Here is a 26,151-nt window from a genome sequence, read left to right as displayed (position 1 = left end):
GCCAGCCTAGACTTTCCTGTATGGGTGCAGTTTGCATTCACATGTTGGCTAGATGTAGTGTCACTGCTGAAGATGCCCCAGAATCCTACCAATATGGAAAATCCCAGACTCAAACAAAGTGAAGGCATCAGTTTGCAGGTAAGTGATGGAGCAACTCAGCACCTGACCCCCTGATTGACAGTTACTGAAGTGGAGGTGGGACTGTATAAGGGTAGCTATGAATAGATTTGTACACTCCGGCACTCCACAGCACCAACCTCATGCAACGGCAACAACAGCTTGTCTGCAAGGAGATGAAGCCAGCTTTCAGGCCACAGTTGACCGTTACTGTTACTGCATGTGCCAGCGATTATGTTGCATGGTAGCTGCAGGTGTCTTTGCAGCAGATGGCACAGTTTTACAACTGGCTTTCTGATAACCTGGATCCTGTGAAAACAGTTCCCCATAGTAATTGCCAAGTAGATATGCCAGGGCCTGCAGATGTGGATGATGGGAATTTGATGGATGCTGCTGATCAGGGTACACTGTTTGTTGATCACCTTGGCATGCCTTCTTTCATGTAGTGCCAATGAAAGTATGACGTGCTTCTGAAGAATCATTCAACATTATGGTTAGTCAGGAATTCACAAATCTTAATTGTGCTATCAGGTCTGCTGGCTCAGCTTGCTTTGAAAATAATAATCTTTCTGAGCTATTCATTTGCCAAAGTGAGGTATGTACAGTTCTGTCTACAGATGTGGATATGCTGATACTGGAAGATGGGTACAGAGCACCTATCTTGGAGCCTTCCTGCCGTCCATCGCTCTTTTGAGTCTCTTCTCCTTCCACAAATCTCAGATGGGGTGATTCCCACATGGAAACCCACTGATGTCAGTAATGGTGCTGGGGGATTTTTTTTAAACAATCTGCCCAAAGGCTCATGAGAACCAAGTCCCAGCAGGAAAGAAAACACAAAATAAAATTAAGAAATGACTAAAACAAATTGGGGGTGAATTTAAATTCCGAGGGGGGGGGGGGGTGGGGAATGTAAAACGGGCAGTAGCGGATCGGCCGCCCGTTATACATCACGCCCAGTTTTCTTTTCCATTGACTTCAATGAGAAGGAAAATCGGGCGGAGGTACAATGGGAAGCCGATCCACTATCACCCATTTTGCGCCCCTGCCGAAATTGAATTTCACCCCCACTTACTTTTACATTACTGTGTCCTGTAAGTGAATTTCTGTACATTTACCACAGCATAGCAACTTTGGATAGCTGGTTCACATGGGTGTGAGGGTGTTGGGAAGTGGTATGTCGGACCTCCCTGCCTCCAAATTAACATTGAAATGAAGCTGCCGCCAGTTTTAGCTGGACACTTTCTGACCCATTTTTCCTGCCCCGAGAAATGGTTATGATGTGATAAATGGGTCGAGAATGGATCTGCACTCATATTTTTGTGTTTGACTTTGCTCGATTTATGCCTGTAAATCAGATCAGAAAATCCACCTTCTAGTGTGTTAATGTTGAAATGGGCTTTTATTTTAAAAACCAGTTATAAAATGTAAATCTACTTCAGAATCTTTTGCATACGCTAGATTGCAGTCTTATATTATATTTGGGAAAATATTATTCCCAAGGTCTGTGAGTTACAGTAATAGCATTCAATGAGACATTTATGAACGTAGCAAGAAATGCCTACTTAGAATGTATTATAGTCAAATGATAGTTACAGGCACTGACCCCACAGTAACTCATAATTACTTGATTATGTTTTGGATGAATGTCATAAAAGAGTGAAAAACTTGAAAGAATGTTAGTTTTTTAAAGTTCTTGGACACTGTGTGATTCATATCCAGCTCCTGTGATTTTATTTCCCTGTACGTCAATGCCCTTTGCAACAATTTTATTCACAGAAAATAAGATTAACAAAGAGGATTTAGTTTCATAATGTAGAACATTACAATTAGAAGCTGAGGTATGCAGATGCAAGTTTTGACAGGTTATTGAATTATCCAATGTTGAACATGAACTAAAGTCTCTTCCTTTCCTTTGTGCATGATTCCTTGATCATTACGTTGCTTTTTCGTGGGTCAGGCTGCAGCGGTCAAGACGTGCTACGATGACTGTTTCAGACTTATGGAATGATAAGAGCTCCTGAAGCAATAGTAATGGAGAATTCTTTGGTATCGTGTGACTGCAACATTAATCAGACAGTTGGATAGTGCAGTCTGGCTTCACTATGTTAATATCCAGTGAATGATGACACTGAGCTTGCACATTGGATCCCTGTTTCATTTGTTATTGCTAACAGATTCTGATATTGTTCCTATACTTTCCTGTGGATATTGAGCGTTAAGCACACATTCTTGCACCTTATGCAACACGGTGGGGGGGAGGCAGTTTCAACTGCCGGTGGTCCGTTTTGCGCCTGAGAACCAGATGACTGATAATTGAAAATCCAAGGGGACCTTGTGCACTATTTGCCTACCTGAATCCACTTACAGTCAGGCCTTTAAATGAGTGCCCAGCATTCCCACCCAAAACAGGTAGTTGGCTGTTTAAATCTGCAAATCGGGGTCTTACGTTGCAACCTTCAAGGAGAAATGGGTGGAACATCCATGACACACGTCAGTCCCACTTTCTCCAGGTGTGGAGAGGCCTTAACAACGGTTCTTAAAGGGACTGCTGGAAACCTTTTCCAATAGATAAGTTTTTTGTTTTTTTTAAAGATTCCTATGGTGCCAGGAGGAGCAGGAAAGCTTCTCAGAGTGCCATAAAAATCTTACAACCTGCTGCCAACCTGTTCTTGCCCCGCCAGCATCCACTCCCCGCTCCCCACTCCCCAAACAGGCCTTAGGTACAGACCGGCTGCAGGCGAAAGCTGGACGATTTTCAGCTGGCAAACTGCAGTGGAGCGCCCATTTGGCACCTGCAGGTCGCTAAAAATTGTTAATGAGGCCCAAACCTGAAAGTAATTCGGGCCTCCCGACTGCCACGGCCGCGCTGTCAATATCACACCCAACCCAAAAGTCCCTGCCATGGTGTTTTTTCTCAAGAACTTTTGTGATTATTTCAACATTGAGAGTACTAATGTTGCCATTTTTTGTAGATGATCCCTCATTAAATGTAGCTTCAGGACTAGACTAAAAAGAGCAAGCGTTTAAAGTCTTTACAATAAGGAAGTCAAAAAGTATTCGAAAGTGTTTCAATAATATGCGAATAACTTGGGTTACCAGCATGAGGATGTTGACTGTGCCCTAAATATGTGCACAGATGGAATGAGAAATTGGTTGAGGATCAGTTCTGCCTGATATCTGTCCATTAGAGGCAGCCGATTTTCAACTATGGTTTGGGGCAGGCTGTGCTAGCTCCCAATCAAAACACAATAAAATTAAGGGGATGTAATGTCTTGTGAACATAAACATTAATTTGCACAATTTCCACCTGGATTCCCCCTGTTCATGGTGACGCCCAGGTAGACAAGGTAGGAAGGAACGAGGCCATATTAGATTTTTATGGGGGAGAAAAAAAAAGAGTACATGTGATCAGTATATATATTTCTAATTTCACTATTCACCAAACTATATTACTAAGGAGAATATTTAGATTAATGTATGTATTGTGAAGAATACAGCAAAAGAATGATTGGACTTGTTTCACCTTTTGGAATATTAAGCAGAATATGGATGGTTAAAGATATTTTGGTACAAACAAAGGGAAGAGTTTATGAGGCGATGGTTATCCCCATATTATTGTATGGATCTGAGTGCTGAAACATGAGAAAAGTTGATGGACAAAAGATACTAACAGGAGGGATGAGTTGGTTGAGAGGAATATGGGGTGTATCCAGGATGCAGAGAATCAAGAATAATATAAGAAGAACATGGCATGGACAAGAAACACGCTTATACAGAAGATCCAAGAAAGACAACTGCGATGGTTTGGGCTCATTTCAAGAATGGATGCAGCTAGAATACCTTTCATGGCCCTGCATACAGTGATACATGGAACAAGAAGCCGAGGAAAACCAAGGAAGCGCTGGATAGACAATGTCAAGGGTGACTTGTCACCGAAATACAAATGAGGGAAGTGGCCAAGCTATTTCAGAATTGACAACAGTGGAGTGAATTCATTTGGCCCCATCGTCGCTGCAGAGCTGACGGATGGAAATTTGGTAGTGGTAGTGGTGTACATTAAATTCACTGACCAATATTACAGGATGGCTTTATTCAACATTTGTATCTGGTGTACAGCTGTTTTCAATATTTTTAAAAGCTAATTTGTTGAAGTTTAGTAGGCTTTGTATAATAGGAAGTGATTTGGCAATTGGAAACAAAAACAGGCAGCTGTAAAGCATATCTTTTACTTGCATGAGATGAAGAGCGATCAGCCCACCTCTGGTATAAAGTTACGTTTTTAATATGTCAAATATAGACTACATATAATTTTCCATCTTATGAAACAAACTAATATATGGCATATAAAGGGAGATTCCATCATCCAGCACTCTCAATGAGGAGTGGCAGTCACAGACACTGCATCTCGTGAAATCACGGGCATGCAGCCATGATTTTTCATCCACAATTAATGGACAGAAAATTATGGGCTACATGCCTGCGATTTCCCCAGATGTGATTACTACTAACATTGATTCCCGCCTGGAGTGTTGGAACATGGACTCACCCTTATAAATGACGCAGAGAAACATATTTCATATCTAGACATGTGTTACATATACAGAGAGTAGTATTATCAAGTTTAGCGTAACAAATTTATTTTATGGAAAACTTAAAACACTTGCATATGAAGGTTTTTTGCTTTTAAAATAAACTGTCTATTAAATCAATATATATTTTACAGCAAAAGATTACTGTTGATAATCTGAAAATATAAATGGGTGGAAATTCCTTTAGGTTCGTTTTTTGGCCTGAAATGGATGCCGCGCACGGAGCTGGCGTCCCAACTGGAAGACTCGACGATGGCCTCATTGACATTATTTTATATGTATGAATATCAGGCCAATTACCTTGCTGGCAGCGGTCTGAAGGTAAGTCCTGGGGTGGAAGGAGAACGGGACTGGGGGTTCAATCGTAGGCCGACAATGGCCTTCGGGAGTGCTGTGCAGCTGGAAGGAGCATTCCTATTCCTTCTGGCTCCATATCAAACTTAAAAAAAAAACTACCTCTTTGGTGGCGGCTGCTTGGTAGGTCAATCCCTGCCTTGCAAATCTAAGTGGAGAAGGCCCCATTCCTGCTCCGCTCAGTGCAGCTTAATTTCCCTGAGGAATCTTAAAACAGGTGTTAGGCTCCACATTAGCCAGTTTTAGGTGGCAGCCCAGATGCCTGGAAAATATTCTGATTCAATATCGGGTTGGATGACTTTCAGTTATTCTTGAGGCAAAAGACATTGGTTCCTGAAATTGGCCCTCAATACACCCATTTTATGCCACTTAAACGGGCACAACGAGGTCCAATTTGTATCCCATATTTTTCTGTGTATTCATTTCACTCCATCAAGATTTTAGTGCTGGAAAATGATACACTTTCCATTTTGGGAACCCAAAATTAGCATTGAGCAGTCCCAGGTCAGATATAGCATGATTAGATTTAAAGTAATGCTTCTACCCAACAATGTGCCTCAAACCTAATCTCAGAAAAGCACCTCTTATTGTACTAATGTAACATTTTTCCATTTCCCATGGCAATGATCCACTTTGAATGAGATTGCCTATTCAGAGGGAGATTTCCCACATTAATGATCCTGTCATACTCTTCTAGCTTTGCAATTAAACTTAATGGCCCAGAAATCGCTCAGAGCGGTGAACCAACACTCCTCGCCGCTCCATAGATTTATACTTACCCACGGTCTTTTCTTTGGGCACTTCCTTGAATAGGAAGTGGAGACGAGCCCAGCGTCAGTTCAGGTGAAGCTAGGACCCTAGGAGAAGCGAGAGGATTGATCTCTCCCCTCGACCAATCAGATTGCAGCATTTTAATCACGCTGCAAAACTGTTTCTGCAGGCATGGAGCGTAAAATCCAGGTACAACATTAAAAGAAAAATTAATTTTTAAAACTTTTTTACGACCAAAAACTATTAAAGTAAAGAGTAATGAGACTCTACATTTTGAAAAGTTAATTTTTAGTTGTTTGACAGTCATTAAGACTTACCACACTGTTGAAATTTGGTTTAGACCTGTATTTTTAAGCATACCTGTTTTGTGGCATGATTAGTTACTTTCCAGCTGGGCAGATAAGCAAGTTTGCGCTTTTTCAATGATTTCAGTGATTGCAGCTAACAATTTAATTCAAAGCTGTCATATCACCAGTGAATCAATAGGAGCAAGTTCCGGATTTTCACGTTTCACTGCGCATGTACGAACGTTGGAACTTGCTCCTCCATTTCGCCACTAACAACGGTGAGCGCCGTTGAGCTCACCGTTCTTATCCAAGCAATTTCTGCTCCATTAAGAAATTGTTCCTTCCCAGTCGCAGGAGGGACAAAGTTTTCCAATATGTGCTCCTGGCATGTGCACTAAAGTGGAAAATCTTTAGTGCCAGTTGGTGCCAAATTAGGGGTAGTTTTGTGTTGTATACGCATGTCACTAGTAACTGGATTGAGAATGAACAAACTCTGTATATGCTATCCTCTGTATGTGTAATACCTGTACATATGTAATCTATATTTCCCCTGTCTATTAATTGGTTATCTATCAATTTGTTTCATAAAATAGTGAATCTTATGCAGTTGATTCTTGACATATTAAACTATTTCTTATTGTACAAAGGTAGCCAACAAATAAAGTAAATTTTTATCCCATCAATTGGACCAGATTTAAAGCCATTAGTAAAACATCAGTGGTTGACCCATTGTACCACCGAGTACTCCAGTCTGAAAACATTTTAATATTGAAATTTTGGAGTAGAAATCAGACCATCTTGTGCACATTTTACTGGCATAAAACAAGTACAATGAGGCCCATTTTCGGCAACCAACATCCTGCTCCAAGAATGCTTGAAAAACATCCCAGACAAAATTGGGTTCGGCCATTTTTCAGGCATCCCTGGCGGCCGCCTAAAACAGGCGTTAGGTCCCTTACATATGTAAATGAGTGGCACCGCACAGAAATTGGGCAGCCTGCCCCACTCAGGATTCTTCAGTGCTGCTGCAGCTTAAATCCAACTAGGTCAGTTTTTTATAAACAATATATTTATACAATGTTTCTGTGGAGCCAAGGGCAGTAGGAGTGCTCCCCCGACTCCTCAGTCTTCGCGATCATCCCCCCGCCCTCCACCCCCCGATTCCCGCTGCAATCCCCCACCTGGGAGTTACCTACAGGCCACTGCTGGCAAGGCAAACGGCCCGATGTTCTTTTTGTAAAATGCGCAATCTGCCTGTGAAGATGTGACAGGCGCCAGGAGCTCACGCAAAAAATGTTAATGAGGCTTGAGGCCCAATTTCTGGCCAGCCTCAGACATCCCAGTTGGAGATCATGCTGCTCACAGCTTAATGAAAGATTGTCAGTTTCTGAAATACAACATTTTATTCTTTACCTGTTCCTTACAAGTACTTCCTAATATTACACAAAAGCTTTCATTATATTGCCTGCCAAAATGTACACTAGATACAGCAAAGGCTATGGGCCCTGACAACATCCCGGCTGTAGTGCTGAAGACTTGTGCTCCAGAACTAGCCACGCCTCTAGCCAAACGGTTCCAGTACAGCTACAACACTGGCATCTAACCGACAATGTGGAAAATTGCCCAGGTATGTCCTGTCCACAAAAAGCAGGACAAATCCAATTCAGCCAATTACCACCCCATCAGACTACTCTCAATCATCAGCAAAGTGATGGAAAGTCATACTTAAGAAAAGACATACTTGCTCTCGAGGCAGTACAAAGAAGGTTCACTCGGTTAATCCCGGGGATGAGGGGGCGGACATATGAGGAGAGGTTGAGTAGATTGGGACTCTACTCATTGGAGTTCAGAAGAATGAGAGGCGATCTTATTGAAACATATAAGATTGTGAAGGGTCTTGATCGGGTGGATGCAGTAAGGATGTTCCCAAAGATGGGTGAAACTAGAACTAGGGGGCATAATCTTAGAATAAGGGGCTGCTCTTTCAAAACTGAGATGAGGAGAAACTTCTTCACTCAGAGGGTGGTAGGTCTGTGGAATTTGCTGCCCCAGGAAGCTGTGGAAGCTACATCATTAGATAAATTTAAAACAGAAATAGACAGTTTCCTAGAAGTAAAGGGAATTAGGGGTTATGGGGAGCGGGCAGGAAATTGGACATGAAGCTGAGTTCGGATCGGTCAATGCCCTGTGGGTGGCGGAGAGGGCCCAGGGGCTATGTGGCCGGGTCCTGCTCCGACTTCTTGTGTTCTTTAGATTTGTGGTTGGGATCAGATCAGCCATGATCTTATTGAATGGCGGAGCAGGCTCGAGGGGCCGATTGGCCTACTCCTGCTCCAATTTCTTATGTTCTTATGTTCTTATGTAAAGTGTCATCGACAGTGCTATCAAGCGGCACTTACTCACCAATAACCTGGTCACCGATGCTCAGTTTGGGTTCTGCCAGGACCACTCGGCTCCAGACCTCATTACAGCCTTGGTCCAAACATGGACAAAAGAGCTGAATTCCAGAGGTGAGGTGAGAGTGACTGCCCTTGACATTAAGGCAGCATTTGACCGAGTGTGGCGCCAAGGAGCTCTAGTAAAATTGAAGTCAGTGGGAATCGGGGGAAAACTCTCCAGTGGTGGAGTCATACCTGGCACAAAGGAAGATGGTAGTGGTTGTTGGAGGCCAATCATCTCAGCCCCAGGACATTGCTGCACGAGTTCCTTAGGGCAGTGTCCAAGGCCCAACCATCTTCAGCTGCTTCATCAATGACCTTCCCTCCATCATAAGGTCAGAAATGGGGATGTTCGCTGATGATTGCACAGTGTTCAGTTCCATTCGCAACCCCTCAAATAATGAAGCAGTCCGTGCCTGCATGCAGCAAGACCTGAACAACATCCAGGCTTGGGCTCATAAGTGGCAAGTAACATTCACGCCATACAAGTGCCAGGCAAAGACCACTTCTAACAAGAGAGAGTCCAACCACCTCCCCTTGACAATCAACGGCATTACCATCGCCGAAACCCCCACAATCAATATCCTGGAGGTTACCATTGACCAGAAACTTAACTAGACCAGCCACATAAATACTGTGGCTACCAGAGCAGCTTAGAGGCTGAGTGACTCACCTCCTGACTCCCCAAAGCCTTTCCACCATCTACAAGGCACAAGTCAGGAGTGTGATGGAATACTCTCCACTTGCCTGGATGAGTACAGCTCCAACAACACTCAAGAAGCTCGACACCATCCAGGACAAAGCAGCCCGCTTGATTGGCACCCCATCCACCACCCTAAACATTCACTCCCTTCACCACTGGCGCACAGTGGCTGCAATGTGTACCATCCACAGGATGCACTGCAGCAACTCACCAAGGCTTCTTCGACAGCACCTCCCAAACCCGCGACCTCTACCACCCAGAAGGACAAGAGCATCAGGCGCATAGGAACAACACCACCTGCACGTTCCCCTCCAAGTCACACACCATCCCAGCTTGGAAATATATCGCCGTTCCTTCATCGACGCTGGGTCAAAATCCTGGCACTGTGGGAGAACCGTCACCACACGGACTGCAGCGGTTCAAGAAGGCAGCTCACCACCACCTTCTCAAGGACAATTAGGGATGGGCAATAAATGCTGGCCTCGCCAGCGACGCCCACATCCCATGAACGAATAAATAAAAAACAGTCATTCTTAGCAGTTTCCCTATGTATAGTCTGTTTAAGCATTGTACAACTATCATCACTAATAAATAACCAATGAGATTTGTGTGCATTTGCTTTGAATTTACCAATATTCTGCAGGTAGCATAGGTGTATGTGTCATTGATCAGATAGTTTTAGAATATAAGCATTTTTAATGGTTACAATAAAACCCATTCAGTATTTACAGAACAATCATGTTTGAGTTTTTAATGCCGAATATAAAATGGCCAATATTTAAAAAAATGCAGTTAACTTATATGAAGTTCACTTTAATTTCTGTTCAATTGTGTAAAACCTTATCTAATATCACCAGAAAACAAATACTTATCTTGTGGATTATAGCAATGTTACTCAATGACTTTTTGGTCAAGGGCCATAATACGAACAAATGAACATACGAATTAAGAGCAGGAGTAGGACATTCGGCCCCTCGAGCCTGCTCTGCCGTTTGATTATATCATTGTAAACAATTTTACAACACCAAGTTATAGTCCAGCAATTTTATTTTAAATTCACAAGCTTGTGAATTTAAAATAAAATTGCTGGACTATAACTTGGTGTTGTAAAATTGTTTACAATTGTCAACCCCAGTCCATCACCGGCATCTCCACATCATGATTATATCATGGCTGATCTGATTGTGACCTCAACCCTACTTTCCTGTCTACCTACTTATCAGTGTCTTGTTCAAGGTCTACTCTTAGGAATGATGCAACTGGATGTAACATGGAGTAGCAAAACATAGGTCTGCATTTGTGATTTCCCACACAGAAAGCTTTAATTTCAATCATGCCACTGTGGGCAGTTGCCAAGTCGAGGTCAGGCATTTCCCCTCCAGGAAGTGAAAGAAAAAAAACATAGATCAATTATTCTGTTAAATAGCTCCACTTAAGAAGGCTCTTTCACTTGCTGTATGGAAGTTTGAATAGCTTTGTCTCCTAATAATATGCCTTTTCTTGTTGGACAGCAATAAAATGAGAGAGACCAGGGCAGAACTCCTATTCGGTCAATATTTCATAGCTAGTTAAGCCATGAATGGATGCCCAGAGACACAATTTTCCAGTATGGGTTTAGTTTACAGCCTATCGAGCTGTGAGAGACCACTGGAGTGTGAAAGGTCAGGAGAGTGTAGAGTTTAGCCGCAGAGTCAGTGTCAGAAAATTGAGTCCCTGGAGCAAACAATCTTTGTGCTCAAGCAGCAATTAGCTTCATTCTGTAGATTCAGAGGATAAAGGGTTTCCAGATTGTCCTCTCTAGGATGTGGTTACCTAAGAGGCAGTGCTAGACAATTTAGGACACAGATAGTGTAGAAAGAGATAAGTGCCGGAGAGCAATGGGAGACAGGACTCACAGGTGCAGGGAGCCCTTGAATTACTGAAACTGTCCAATTGATACAGAATGTTTGACAGTGACAACGATTCAGGGAAGGATAATCCTGAGCAAAATTGTGGCACCGTGAAGCCAAGGGGGTGGGGGGGGGGGAATGATGGGGTAGGGGAAAGGGTGAGAGGCAGGTAAGATACAAGAATAGAAAAGTGTTAATAGGAAATTCTGTATTCAGGGGTCTGGATGGCCTTTTTTGCAGTCATGACCAGGTGTCCTGAATTGTATGTTGCCTCCCTGATGCCAAGGTGAAGAATATCATGGAATGGGTGGAGAAACTTCTGGGAAGGGAGGAAGAGCAGCCAAAAGCCATGGTCCATATTGAAGAATAAAATAGATAGAAGTATGTTTGAAGTCTTGCATAGATAGTTTAAGGAGTTAGGCACTAGATTGAAAAACAAAACCACATGCGTAGTAATCTCGGGATTGCTTCCTGTGCCATGTACTGGACAGGTTAAGGAGAGGAAGATTAGGAAGGTCATTGTGTGGCTCCAAAACTGCTGCAGCAAGGAAGTGTTCAAATTCTTTGGAGCATTGAGCAAGTTCTGGAAAAAGAGAAGTCGATGCCCGAAGTGAACTGAAGTGGCAACAATGTCTTCGTAGAGAGGGTAAATAGAGCCATGAGAAAGGATTTAAACTAATATGGTAGGAGGTGGGGAAACCTTCTCTTTGAGAATAGAAATGTGAGTGAGAAAATATTACCTGAGGAGAAAGGGAAAGAGAGTCACTATGGGGTAGTGAAAGATAAAAATACCCTTCTTGAAAAGACAAGGGAAAAATAATAAGGATCAACGTTCCAAAATATTGGAGTCAGGATTGGAGAATTAAAACATTAATTACAATAGAGGGATATAATGTCGTAACTATAATGGAGATATGATTTAGTTTTGGCCAGCACTACAAACTTAAAATTCCTGGTCATAACACTTTCAGGAGAGATAGGGAGGAAAAATGGGAGTGGAGTGGCAGTGTTAGTAAAGGACTCTATCATAGTGCTAGACCATAAGAATGCCCTCGGGGATTGCGTTAAGACAGAATCCACATGGATAGAGTTGAGAGCTAGGAAGGAAATGGTACAATTCTTGTTGTGCATTGCAAGCCACCAGACAGTGGAGATGAGGTAGACGGTTCAGAAAGATATTTAAGAATTGGTTGATTTTAACTAAGCCAACATAGACTGAAATAAAGGTAATGCATGTGGTCAATTTGGGAAACACTTCTTAGAAAGCATCCGGGACTGTTTCCTGGATCATTATGTTTTTAGCCCAACAAGGAAAGAAGCTTTGCTTGATTTAGTACTGGGAAATGAAGTGAAAGTAAGACAGTAATTGAGAAATAGTGACCACAAAACAGTTAAGTTCAATGTCAGAAAGGATAATGAAGAATTGAAGGTAAGAAGAGTTTTGGACTGGAAAAAGGCAAAGTTCAAAAGATAAGAAGCAATCTGACCCAAATTAACTAGGCAGAAAAGTTAGAAAAAGGCGCTCGTGATATTGGGCCTTGGGCCTCTTTTCCAACAGTTGGCAAGGCACAAAGAACCCGCCGGCGAAGAGTCAACAAAGATCGGACCGCTGCTAGTGTCACAGCGGGCCTCAGGTAAGTGAGGACGGAGTCAGGGGAATTGGTGGGTGGGGGGATTGGAGGCAATGGGAATCGGACGGCGTGGGGATCAGAGGCAGGGTGATCGGATGCTGGTGGGGTTGGAGGTTGGGGAGGGGGTGGAAATCGGGGAGCCGTGGCGATCAGGGGGAGCGGCGCTGGCCCGCGCTCTTTAAACGTGGAATCAGAAGGAGCACTCCTGCTCCTCCCGACTCCACATTCAGGTGAGTATATTTCTAAAATTTACCTTGTTGGTAACAGGCGGTCCCAAGGTCTGATTTTCCTGAGTGCAGTCAGCAAACCAATCTTGCAGTGGGGGCCTTGAACAGGCGTTAGGCCCCTATTTGCATATGCAAATCGTCTAACCTTTGTTTCAAGCATAGGCATCGGCCGCCGATTTTTTTTTGTACTTTTCCAATGCGACGGGTGGCACACTTCTGGCCAGAAATGTGCGCACGCTTCCTGCCCACCATTTTGGGGACTTAGTAGACCAGTTAGTGCCCAAAAAATGGGTGCTGCATGGCCAAATTTATTGACCTATAATTCAAGATAAAATTAGTGTGCATTTAGAAACCCATGAGTTAATTAAGGACTACCAGCATGGATTTGTTAAATACAAGTTTTGTTTTACAATTAATTTGAAAAAGTGAACTATTAGATAGATAAAGGAAATGCAGTAGATGTAATGTATTTGGATTTTCAGAAGGCCTTGCATACGGTGTCTCACAAGAGATTTGTTAGAAAAATTCAGGCATTTGGCATAAAAGGAAATGTAGCAGCACGGACAGAAAGTTAGTTGATAGTTAGTAAACAAATGAGTTAGGGTAAAGGGTATTGCTCAGATTGGAGAAGGGTTGGAAGTGGTGTCTTCCAAGGCTTAGTATTGGGTCCACTTTTGTTCTTGGTGTATATATAGATGATTTTGAGCACAATCTCAAAATTTGCTAATGACATAAAAATAGGGCGTTTGGTAAAAAGCAAGAAGGACTGTAAAAGACTCCAGGAATGGGCAGCTAGGTGGCGTGTGCAATTTAATATGGATAAGTATGAGGTATTACATTTTGGGAGAAAAAACAAGGAATGGAAAGATACATTTAAAGGAAAAACATGGAGGAGAGTGGATGAACAGAGAAACCAAGTGGTTCAAATACATAATTTCTAGAAGTACGGGTAGATAAAGCCTTAAAAAAGGCCAATAGTATTTAGATTTTTTTTAAATAGGGGCCTAAGTTAAAAGGGTAAAGTGATAATGATAAATATGTGCAATTCATCATGCAATTTTGGATGCTCCGTCTTATAAAGGACATTAAATCCATGAAGACCATAAAATGTAGATTCATTAGCATACTAGGGATGAGAAGCTATAATTCTGAGGAGAGACTTACGATACTAGGACTATTTCCACTGGAGCAGAGAAGGCTTAGAGGAGCTTTAATAGAGGCTTTTACAATTATGAAGGAATTTTGGACAAAGACATTGAGCATTCGTATATTCATATCTCAAAGCATAATTTTAAGCCAGAGAAAATTAAACCATGTCACTTACCCAACTAAAGTGAGTTGCTGCCTATCCTTAAAGAGCTTCTTTTACTTCCAGTTTTTTATTTCATGCATTACAAGGACTGCAGTAGTTCAAGGATAAGGCCCATTATCTTCTCACGGCAATGAGGGATGAACAATCAATGCAGCCTTGCCATCCACGTCCCAAAAACAAGTTGTAAAAAAAATCCAATTTTCAAAAGGGGTAGTAGCTATTTTATATGGAATTTTTTTTATTGTACTCGCTGAGTCACCATAAAGAAGGCAGCATGTTGGTGATGTCAATATTTTGTAGTTTACAAAAAGTCCAGTTCCTACTCCCCTCATTGGGAAATATGAAGTGAATGTTTTAATATGGATGTCAGCCACACGTGCTTATAAAAATAATTTAAATCAACTTGAGATCCTATTGAATAAGATGCAGAGCAATGTAGATTTGACATGCTGTTATTGGCATGAAGGCATTACTAGAATATCAAAGACAGCTCAATCAGTACCTTTCTTTTCAAGAAAGGTTTGCCTCTTAATATAAAAAGGTAATCAAATACAAGTAAAATCAGAGTTGATACACTTTAATGATGTAATCTTTTGTGGAACACCTCCCCCATTTCAGAGTACATCCACTTAACCTCAAGGGTCTAGACTTTGGTATTTCAGACACTATTGCCACTTATTTGTTTAGCAAGAAGAAAGGTTCTGCAACATGGACCATACTTCTCTGGATTAATGTGTAAATATTGAAATATGGTATCATTAACCTTTAAGGAGACAATCAGGACATGCTACAGTGCCTTGCAAGATATGGAGAGAGCACAATGGCATGATCAAATATGATGATGCCACTGATTGTTTTGTTGATCACATCTAGTGCCACAAAGTTATTGTGATCTTAGTTTTCAGAAAAGCTGAGATAAAGCTCCCCAGTGGTTCAATGAAGTAAACAGGCTGCCTGATGATATGAAGCAATACAGACTAGGAAGGCTCCAGATTTGATCCTGGGTGAATGACGTGCTAGCTGATTCCAGTGGGCAGCAGTTGGGGGCACTACATTTGACTTCTGTGTCTTTGGGCTGGGGAGTGGAAAAATAATGTAGCCAAGATTCCAGCTCTTCATCGCTAGCCAAAGACTCCTGCTGGAAAGTGGGCATTCGTAAACGCTGGGTTTTGGCAGGATTGGGCTTGGCTGTGATGCCATCCACAGTTAAATAGCTTGTCGGCACTTACTGTATATACAATGGATACTTAGCCAAGGTACCACAGGAATGTTGAAACCTGTGAAATCATGACTTAATGTGATTCACTGCCTTCCTGAAGGGGGGAGAAAATTTTAAAAGATAAAACTATTAAAGCAAAATACTGTAAAAACAAATCTCCGGAATATATCATCTGTAGTCAAATAGTCAGTTGACACTCACTGTGCACACACATGAAGAATGGGCACTTGGTTGAGTTACTGATGGGTTGCCAGCAACACTGGCACCATGCCCCAGTGCTTTCAGAAAAGGAAGGAATAAAATTAGGGAAGAGGGGAAAGGCAAACACTGGCCAGTTTATGGCAATCTATGATTATGATAATGTGCTGCTCATGTTTACGAACAGTTTAAAAGATACATGTCTACTTAGAATAACAGATGCATGAAGGTTACATACAGTTTTGAAACTATTTGAAATATATTTTTGTTAATGTTTTAAACTTTTAGGAGATTATTTTTGGTGCACATTAAGATAAAGCATGTCGGTAGTAGGGAAATAAATCTTATTTCAATTTTGTTGGCTCCCTGTATCGGTGTTAAGGTATTCTAGCACTCTATTTAGTGGAGTAGGATTTCATGGATATTACAACACTGACACAGATCTTTTAGCTCAACCAGTCCTTGTTGGTGTTTATTCTTCACATCTGGGCCTGCGGCAGGTGGTGAGCGAACCAACACGAGGGAAAAACTTACTTGACTTCGTCCTCACCAATCTACCTGTCGCAGATGCATCTGTCCATGACAGTATTGGTAGGAGTGACCACCGCACAGGCCTCGTGGAGACGAAGTCCTGCCTTCACACTGAAGACACCATCCAACGTGTTGCGTGGCACTACCACCGTACTAAATGGGATAGATTCAGAACAGATCTAGCAGCTCAAAACTGGGCATCTATGAGGCGCTGTGGGCCATTAGCAGCAGCAGATTTGTAATCCAGCACAATCTATAACCTCATGGCCTGGCATATTCCTCACTCTACCATTACCAATAAGCCAGGGGATCAACTCTGGTTCAATGAGGAGTGTAGAAGAGCATGCCAGGATAAGCACCAGGCATACCTAAAAATGAGATACCAACCTGGTGAAGCTACCACACAGGACTACATGCATGCTAAACAGCGGAAGCAACATGCTATAGACAGAGCTAAGCGATTCCACAACCAATGGATCTGATCAAAGCTCTGCAGTCCTGCCACACCTAGTCGTGAATGGTGGTGGACAATTAAACAACTAATGGGAGGAGGAGGCTCTGAGAACATCCCCATCCTCAATGATGGCAGAGTCCAGCACGTGAGTGCAAAAGACAAGGCTGAAGCGTTTGCAACCATCTTCAGCCAGAAGTGCTGAGTAGATGATCCATCTCAGCCTCCTCCCGATATCCCCACCATCACAAAAGCCAGTCTTCAGCCAATTCGATTCACTCCACGTGATATCAAGAAACGGCCAGGATATTGATGGTGGGGGATTCGGCAATGGTAATGCCATTGAATGGTGGTTAGACTCTCATGTTGGAGATGGTCATTGCCTGGCACTTGTCTGGCACGAGTGTTACTTGCCACTTATCAGCCCAAGCCTGGATGTTATCCAGGTCTTGCTGCATGCGGGCATGGACTGCTTCATTATCCGAGTGTGGGATTGCTGAAGCCAATAGCACTCCTACTGCCACCCCAACTGAGGACAGCCATCTCAGCACAGATCAGTGATTGAAACTGGAACCTTTCTGGTCTGTTTGGCTTAGCTACTTACTGATAGATTCACTGAGCCATTGGTAAAGCTATTACTTAATGTTGTCCTTTCAATTCAAATTTAAAAGTGGGAAAATTGTGCTCAGTGTCAGTCACCTATGCTTCCCATTTGAACTTTCACAAATATTACCAAATTAGATGAAGTAACAATGAAGCCTTCTCATTAAACTATCTGTATTGACGACAAACACAGATTCTGGGATCGATTTTGCCGTTCAGTGCGAATCACACGGACGGTGGGTGGGTGACTGCTCCATCTGCCCGATGAAGTTGACAGGAGGCCCGATCAATTTTCCTGCTTTGAATAGGTGAGCTGCCAGAACTAATCACAGTGCTTATAGACCACTCATTGTTGGGAACACAGGAAAGCCGGTGAGACAGATGCTCATCATGGATCTGCAGCAGCAAATGGAGCAGCACATTTCAGCATCAGGGAAATTTAATGTGCACATTCGCCAGTAAGCAGATGAACTTAAGAAAGCCTTTAAGGCTCAAAACTCCCTTAAGAATGCAGAAAATATGAGTGCCAGACCTGCTTCCAACTTTCCCTGACTGCAACTAAGGATCCCTTTAAATTGCGCTGTAAATGGGTACCTCCTGACTTGTACTGCCCATGGTTTGTGGAGATAGTTGAGGATGAGGAAGGAGTGGTGGCAGTGTTGATCTGGATTCTTTTACCCTCAGTCTGGTTCAGCAATCACTGAGTCGAATACACCTTCAGCGTTCAACAGAATTTATTATCCGCGGGGCTTACTCTAGTGCAACAGAGCAAGCAAAGTTACATTCAGTGCGTTGCATAGTTATACAGTTACAGCGAGAGCATTAGCATAACCGACAATTATCAGGAGCCAATCATAAGTGGTACACATACGCATTCTGGTAGTCACGCCCTGGTTACATTGTTTCTTCATTACAGCAAAACACTCGAAGGTCAAGATAATCATTTCCAAACCGCAAAATGTTCCAGTTGCACAATGTCCAGTAAACAACTCAACCGAACCCTTAACAAGCAGCGTGGGGTTCTTTTATGGTTCTTGCCTAGGTATCCTCAGCAGTGCTGAAAGACATGAAGGTGGTGCTGGGGGTCCTGACAACATCAGTTGACCCCATTTGAATAATTTAATAAGGCTGACGCCTGTTTCCGCAGGAAGGTGGCCACCTAAATCAAGGTCTTCCTGAAACTTGGCACAAGCAGATCTCCAGCGGTAGGTCAGCAGTGTTTATTTTGTCATTTTTATCTCTCTTCCGCCCCTTTTATGCCTAAAAATGTGGTGGTAGCCAGACAAAAATCGCCCCCGCTGACACACACCCACAACAACCATATTTCTCCCTGCCCTTTCTGCTATGCACTTCATATGTGTAACATGGGATTAGAATAATTATGAGACATATAGATAGAAATTATGAGACATAATTAATTATCTGCTAGAATAATATTCAAAGCACTTGCCAATAAAGAAATAGTTTCCAGGTGTCTTTGGCAGATGAGAAAGCCTGAAACGAAAATAGAAAGTACCAGCTGTAATTGGAAGTGTTACATGTTTAAATGAGCAAAATAGTCTGGAGGAATTACTTTTAATCAAAAGCATTTCTTCCTTCTGCCCCTGAAGGGCGGAATTTACTTTCCCTTTTTGACAATGTCTCCCCACTGAGAGAGCATATTTCAGCAAAAAAAAGTAATCTCATGGACCATCTAATTATACTCTTGTGAATATTAACGTACAAATGCTTAATGGGTTGGTATGAAATTCCTTTATCCACCATTTAACAAAAACATTAACCTACTTATTTTAAATACTAATATTCACATGGAATAATTTCATTGTTATAGAGATCAGCCATGTCTTCTAGAAAATCACTTGCTTAAATTACTTATTGTGTAGCTCTGCCTATAGAAACCTGCAATTAAGCTGGGCAGGGATTACCATCCTTTACGGAGCTTGAGGTCCACTTTGACTTTTGGTCGGCCGCCCATTCCGGCGGTGAAGTGATCGCTGTGATTTTGAGGCTCCAGCCTCATTTACGTTCACCAGGCGAGCCGCAGTGTGCCATTCAGGCGTCTCGATGCGCTCACCAGATTCGGCAAATGAAAACAGGCCGGAGCTGCCGCCAGGAAGGTAAGTCGCAGGAGATGTGGCAGTTCGCGATCGCAGAGGGTGAGGGTCCAGGGGTGGCAACGGCCCAGATTATCCTGCTACTCCGAGGCCCACAAAATTAATTCAAGACTTACCATTGCTGGTGGCACCGGTTGGAGCCTGCACTGTGCAGTCTCTACCTAAAATGGCATTCGGGATCCTATTTACGTCAGATAGTTGGTACTCAGTGCCAGTGATATCTTCATCCAGGTGGTACGAGTGACATTTATGGCAGGTTTGAGGCCACAGATATCCAGCAGTCTGTGTTTCCTTATGTCAAAGGGAGGGCTTGTAGGTCCAAGTCCGTGAAAATATGGCATTTTCTTCCATGCCTGTATGAAAGTCACTGAATAAGTGCCCACATTAGTAGCAAAAGAATCTGGAATATCGCAGACCACCACGGTAACTTGGCGAACAATCGTCTGCAGCAAGTTATCAACTGTGGAAGAATGAGACATGAATGAAAACAAAACTCTTAAAAAAAGGAGAACCGAGAGTGAATCGAAGTCCAATGCGCACTTTCAGCCCCACCAAGACAGATCATCTACTACCTTATGAAGTGCTCAGTGAGGCAAAGTACCATTCAAAATACCATACCCCAGCCAAGCATGCAGACAATCCGCTGATCAGGAATTCTCCCCACCAGTGAGCAGTGTTTTGACCCTTAACCCACTCCTACCATAGTGAACAGGAGTTCACCCATATTCGCCTACCGCCCCCCCCACCCCGCCAAATGAGCAGCATCCTAGCACGCAAGCATCCCGCCCCTCCACTGAGGAGGATTTTGCCAATCCATTCCCACCAAACATGCTTTCACCCCCAACCCCCCTCTTGCACTAAGCATGATTGTGGTCTTTTTATCTCCCCACCAACTGAGGTAAAATTAAGTACCAGCAATCTATTTCTGTCCCTTTCCCCCTCCCTCTTCCCTTTCTCTTCCCCGCCTCCACATCTCCCTCTCTCTTCCTCCCCTCCTCTCCCTCTCTCTACCCTTCCTCTTCCCCTCCCTTTCTCCTCCTCTCTTCTGCCTCCTCCCCTGTCCCCTGCCTTGTCTTAGTTATCTCCCTGCCCTCTAACCCTATTTGACGTGAAAAATGTCCTTGGTCTTAACTCCCTGAGTGCAATGTCACAGGAGATTGCCTAGATTTTTTACATATTGACTGGCTGACAAATTTTGTACGGCGGAAGAGACTGGTAAAGATGTCACGCTGTTGTGCCTGAGAAAAGAAAATCATCAAGAATTGTTGAAGGATCATCATCATGAGGTCTACGCCAACAATAACAACTTGCATTTGTACAGCACCTTTAACGTAGTAAAAACGTCCCTAGACACTTCACGGGAGCATTATCAGACAAAATTTGACATCGAGCCACCTAAGGAGATACTGGGCTCAATTTTCAAGCTGAAGTGCGGATGCGTTGGGGGTAGGGGGGCTCCGAAAATCGAGGAAATCTCGAGCGGGTGAAGAAGCCGGCTCCAATCTGCCGACTTGTGGGTTCCCCATAAACGTGTCTATGTGCGCGCACGCCTCACAATCATGGAAGTCCCACCGGCAATTAAAGCCGGCGGGATGATAGTTAACACAGTTATTTAGATAGCTTAAGTATTTGAAGTAGTTAATTTCATGGTGATTGAGAGAGGGGAACGACTTTCATTCAGCCTCAGCGTGTTTCCCGTGCTGTGGGAAACACTCCCAGGAGACGTGTTTCAGCCAGCAGCCAGTTGGACATTCAAATGCTTGTTTGACAGATGGGGATAAAGGGTGAGTTATTGCATCAGGGCACTCTGGGCTTTGTGTTTAGACTGAAAATTCTTAGTTTCCATTCAGAATTGTTCTGTTGACACATATTTAACAACTTTTCGGGCCCCTCAAACTGACACCATCAGGATGGGGGGTACGATGGCTGCATTCACCAGTACATCCGAGGATGAGCAACATCACCATCCTCGCCAGGCACGGCGTGCACTTCCGCCACTTGGAGCTTCACAACACAGTGCTGCGCCACAGGCACCTGCACAAGAGCACAGAGGGCAACAACAGAGAGAGCGATGTTGCAGGAGGCACTGCCCTCGCCAGAGGGTCGACAGACCAAGGCTCAGCTTCCTGGACCTCTCTGAGGAGCAGTGCATACGGAGGCTGAGAGTGAGTCGCCAGGTGGTCGCAGACATCTGCAGCCTCCTTCATGCTGAGCTGCTCTCGGCTGGGCTGAACGGCATCTCATTACCCGTCGCTGTCAAAGTCACCACTGCCCTCAACTTCTTTGTCTCCGGATCCTTCCAGGGTGCCACCGGGGTCTTTCAGTCGTCTGCACACAAGTGCATAAGGCAGGTCACCGACGGATTGTTCCGCAGGGCTCACAATTTGTCAACTTCCCCATGGACGACCTCAGCCAGACGGAGAGGGCAGTGGGATTCCACGCTGTAGCTGGCTTCCCACGGGTGCAGGGTGCAATCAATTGCACCCATATAGCAATCAGAGCACCTCCACACGAGCCAGGACTGTTCATCAACAAAAAGGGGTATCACTCCATCATCGCTCAGCTCGTTTGTGACCACTGCAAAAGATTCCATCACGTGTGCGCCAGATTCCCTGGCAGCTGCCATGATTCCTTTATTCTGAGGGAATCCAACATCCCGGGCCTCTTCCATGCACTGAACACCCTTAAGGGCTGGCTCCTCGGGGACAAGGGATACCCCCTGCACACGTGGCTCATGACACCTCTGAGGAACCCCATCACAGAGCAACAGCGTCGATACAACGACAGCTATGTCGCCACCAGGCCTACAATTAAGCGTGCTATAGGGCTGCTCAAGATACTATTTAGGTGCCTTGATTGTTCTGGGGGAGCGCTTCAATATGCACCAGACAGAGTGGGACGTATTATACTAGTGTGTTGTGTCCTGCACAACATGGCACAACAGAGAGGGGTGCCGCTTGAGGAGGCCCCATCCACATCTGCCATCCGCATTGAGGAGGAGGCAGAGGATGAACCCATGGCCAAAGCAGCAGCTCACCTGGCTGCTCATGAGGCCAGGGAGTCACTGATATGTGAACGGTTCTCCTAACATCAGAAAGCGTGAAGAGTCCAGTCCTCAGACCACCTGGAAAGAGCGGCGCCAACACCAGTGCCCACCCTCCTCTTTGCACAAAACAGTCCTGTAACTACATATACACCCATATAAAGTCACCCATTGGGTGGCATCAAGTGTCGCTGGTCATGATAAAACTCATGAAAGGGCACTATCACAAAAGCCAGTCAAGAATGGGCAAGACGTGGCAGTAGTGATGAGAATGATAAAATTTAATGTGAAAATAACAAAAAACAAATATAAATGGAAAACATGACAGTGTGTCAGACACCCTTGTGCATACCCTTCGTGCTCACAAATCCTTAGCCTTTCTCTTCCTACCGCTCCTACGTGGTGCATCCCCTGTGGCTGCAGCAGAGATAGTGGCAGGTTGCTCAGGTTCATGCCCTGACTGCTTAGATGCTTTGGGCCTACGCCCTCTGGGTTTTGGACCCCATGAGGGCCCGTCCAAAGACTGCTCCACCTGCACCTGTCCAGGGGCAGACTCGGCCACCTGGAGAGGAGGCAGCATTGCGGGTATTGGTTGAGAGGGGGGCAACGGGTGAGACTTGGGAGCGATTTGAGTGGTGTCCCCACTTCCATGTTTCCTTTCGTCATCATTCCTCTTCTAGGCCACACCCACATCATTCCTACCACCCTGCTGGAGAACAGTTTGGAAGGCATGTGTGATGCCTTGGAAGGCCACTTCTAAAGTATCTTTCAGCCTGTTTAAGATGGCAAAATGATGTTCATCCTGAGTCTGAACGACCGTTGTCAAGGCCTCATTTTTGAGCCGTGCTTGAAGCTCAACGGAGGCTGCCATTTTCTCCATTGCAGACATTCCCGTGCTTGCCTGTGCCACCATTCCACTAATGCAGGAGTTGGACTCCTTTATCCTCTGCACTATTTTGGAGAGTGTGCGTGGCTCCTGTTCCAGTACATAGGAACATAGGAACATTGGAACAGGAGTAAGCCATTCAGCCCCTCGAGCCCGCTCCGCCATTTGAGAAGATCATGGCTGATCTGTGATCTAACTCCATATACCTGCCTTTGGCCCATATCCCTTAATACCTTTGGTTGCCAAAAAGCTATCGATCTCAGATTTAAAATTAGCAATTGAGCTGGCACCATTGCTGTTTGCGGAAGAGAGTTCACTTCTACCACCCTTTGTGTATAGAAGTGTTTTCTAATCTCACTCCTGAAAGGCCTGGCTCTAATTTTTAGACTGTGCCCCCTACTCCTAGAATCCCCAACCAGCGGAAATAGTTTCTCTCTATCCACCCTGTCTGTTCCCCTTAATATCTTATAAACTTTGATCAGATCACCCCTTAACCTTCTAAACTCTAGAGAATACAACCCCAATTGTTAATTGGGTTGGCACTCCCTCCAAGGCCAATATGTCCTTCCGAAGGCGCGGTGCCCAGAACTGCTCACAGTACTCCAGGTGCGGTCTAACCAGGGTTTTGTATCGCTGCAGCATAACTTCTGCCCCCTTGTACTCCAGTCCTCTTGATATAAAGGCCAGCATTCCATTAGCCTTATTGATTATTTTCTGCACCTGTTCATGACACTTCAATGATCTATGTACGTGAACACCTAAGTCCCTTTGGACATTCACTGTTTTTAACTTTTTACCATTTAGAAAGTACCCTGTTCTATCCTTTTTTGATCCAAAGTGGATGACCTTACATTTGTCTACATTGAATTTCATTTGCCACAGTTTTGCCCATTGACCTAATCTATCAATATCGCTTTGTAATTTTATGTTTTCATCTACACTGCTTACAATGCCACCAATCTTTGTGTCATCGGCAAACTTAAATATGAGACTTTCTATGTCTTCATCTAAGTCGTTAATAAATATTGTGAATAATTGAGGCCCCAAGACAGATCCCTGCAGGACTCCACTAGTCACATCCTGCCAATGTGAGTACCTACCCATTATCCCTACTCTCTGTCGCCTTTCGCTCAGCCAACTTCCGAACCAAATCTGTACTTTTCCCTCGATTCTATGCCTTCTGTCTTAGCTAACAGTCTCTTATGTGGGACTTTATCAAATGCCTATCAATTACCTAGCAAATGTGCTGCTGTCCCTTGATCATTCTCCTTTTAAAGGATGGCGCCCTGGGTTCAGCATCTGCGTCCAGCTGAGCAGAGCCTGGAGAGGAGTGCGCCCACTGACGCGGACTCTCCACGGCTGCCCCTGCCCACCAGTGTCTGCTCGTGCTCACTTGCGTGTGGTGACTCACCGGATACCAACCCAATTAACTGACTACTGGGACCCACTGAGGTGTGAGTATCTGTGCTGGTGGATGGCTTGCTATGATGTGAGGGTGCACTCTCAGATACCGGGAGCTCCTCTGAGAAATCGCCTTCTGCCGTCACTGTGGTCGTTGAAGGGCCTGTAAGAGAACAGAAGGCAATATTACGCATCATCACAGATGTGTCATATTGCGAAGAGCATACTGAGGTGTTCAACATGCCAAGCATTGTTAACATCAATTCACGTTGTGTGTGATGAATGTTAAAGTTGTGTCACCAGACGTTTGTGGGGTGCCAATCTCGGCGTCCCCAAAGGACAGGCGCTCGAGGGTGCGGCTGATCTCCAACGCCTCCTCCTCTGCATCTGCGAGGACCACTATTTGTTGTGGCCCCCCTCACCCTCTCACATACATTTTGTGCTTTCTTTTCCTAGAAGGGGAGAAAGTACAGATGTGTGAGTGAGTGATGGTGAAGTGGCCAACCGATGAATATGTTGCTTTGGGTGAGGCTGACCGTGAAAGAGGTACATCAGAGGGTGAGTATGAGACAGAGGCATCACATTGGATCAGGATTGGGGTGAGTGGGAGTGGTGGGGTGACTAATGGGGAGATGAGGAAGTGCTGAGGAAGTGCAGGTAAGTTGAGGATGAGCCTTAAGTGGGTGTGAGGAGTGATGTTTGTGGCGGGGGGGGGAGGGGGTGGCAGTGATGTGGAACACGGAATGCAGGAGAATCAGTAAGTGTACTCACTTTTGCTGACCTAGTTTGGTCATTGAAACGCTTCCTGCACTGGACCCAAGTGCAGGATATGCTGCTGCTGCTGGTGACCTCCTCTGCCATCTCGAGCCAGGCCTTCTTGGTGGCAGAAGCAGGGCACTTCCTTCCATCCGTGGGGTAAAACGCTTTCCTCCTCCTCCTCACCCCGGCCAGTAGCTACTGCAATGAGGGATCACTAAATCTTGGAGCAGCCTTGCCCCTGTGCTGCTCCATTGTGTGTTTTCTGGTCTTTCCTGCAGCAAAAGCTATTGGAGCAATGGCCCTTTAAATAGAGCCGCTCCAGCTAACAGCCTGTCATGCACAGCTTTCAGACGGCAAACCCGGAAGCCATGTTAAGGGCCACCAATTAACTTGTGATTGCGTGGGAAACGGTAAGATTTTATTAGTCAGGTTACCTGTGCACCCATTGACCCCCCCCACCCCCCCCACTCCCCCACCCCTGCCGCTGCCATCCCTCCACCATTTGAAAATCGAGCCCATTAGGACAAGCTTGGTCAAAGAGATGGATTTTAAGGTGCGACTTAAAGGAGGAGGGAGAGGTAGAGAAGTGGAGAGGTTTCGGGAGTTTTAGGCCTATAACACTCAGTAC

General features: G+C 44.4%; 1 protein-coding gene and 1 long non-coding RNA gene across 2 annotated transcripts in view; one reads left to right on the top strand and one right to left on the bottom strand.

The window, feature by feature from the left end:
• LOC137306369 (uncharacterized) overlaps positions 1-5,896 on the bottom strand; it is a 45,929-nt gene extending 40,033 nt beyond the window's left edge. Inside the window, exon 1 of the long non-coding RNA XR_010958863.1 lies at positions 5,840-5,896. This is a non-coding gene — a long non-coding RNA (uncharacterized lncRNA). The remainder of the gene's footprint in view (positions 1-5,839) is intronic.
• The window catches only part of LOC137314905 (peroxidasin homolog), a 573,760-nt gene that overhangs the window by 117,162 nt on the left and 430,447 nt on the right, over positions 1-26,151 (top strand). The gene's annotated exons all lie outside the window — the stretch shown is intronic.

The sequence above is a fragment of the Heptranchias perlo genome, chromosome 3 (genome assembly GCF_035084215.1).
Source record: "Heptranchias perlo isolate sHepPer1 chromosome 3, sHepPer1.hap1, whole genome shotgun sequence".
Classification (NCBI taxonomy): domain Eukaryota; kingdom Metazoa; phylum Chordata; class Chondrichthyes; order Hexanchiformes; family Hexanchidae; genus Heptranchias; species Heptranchias perlo.
Note: the sequence above shows the minus strand (reverse complement) of the source record. Positions and strands in the feature narration are given on the sequence as shown.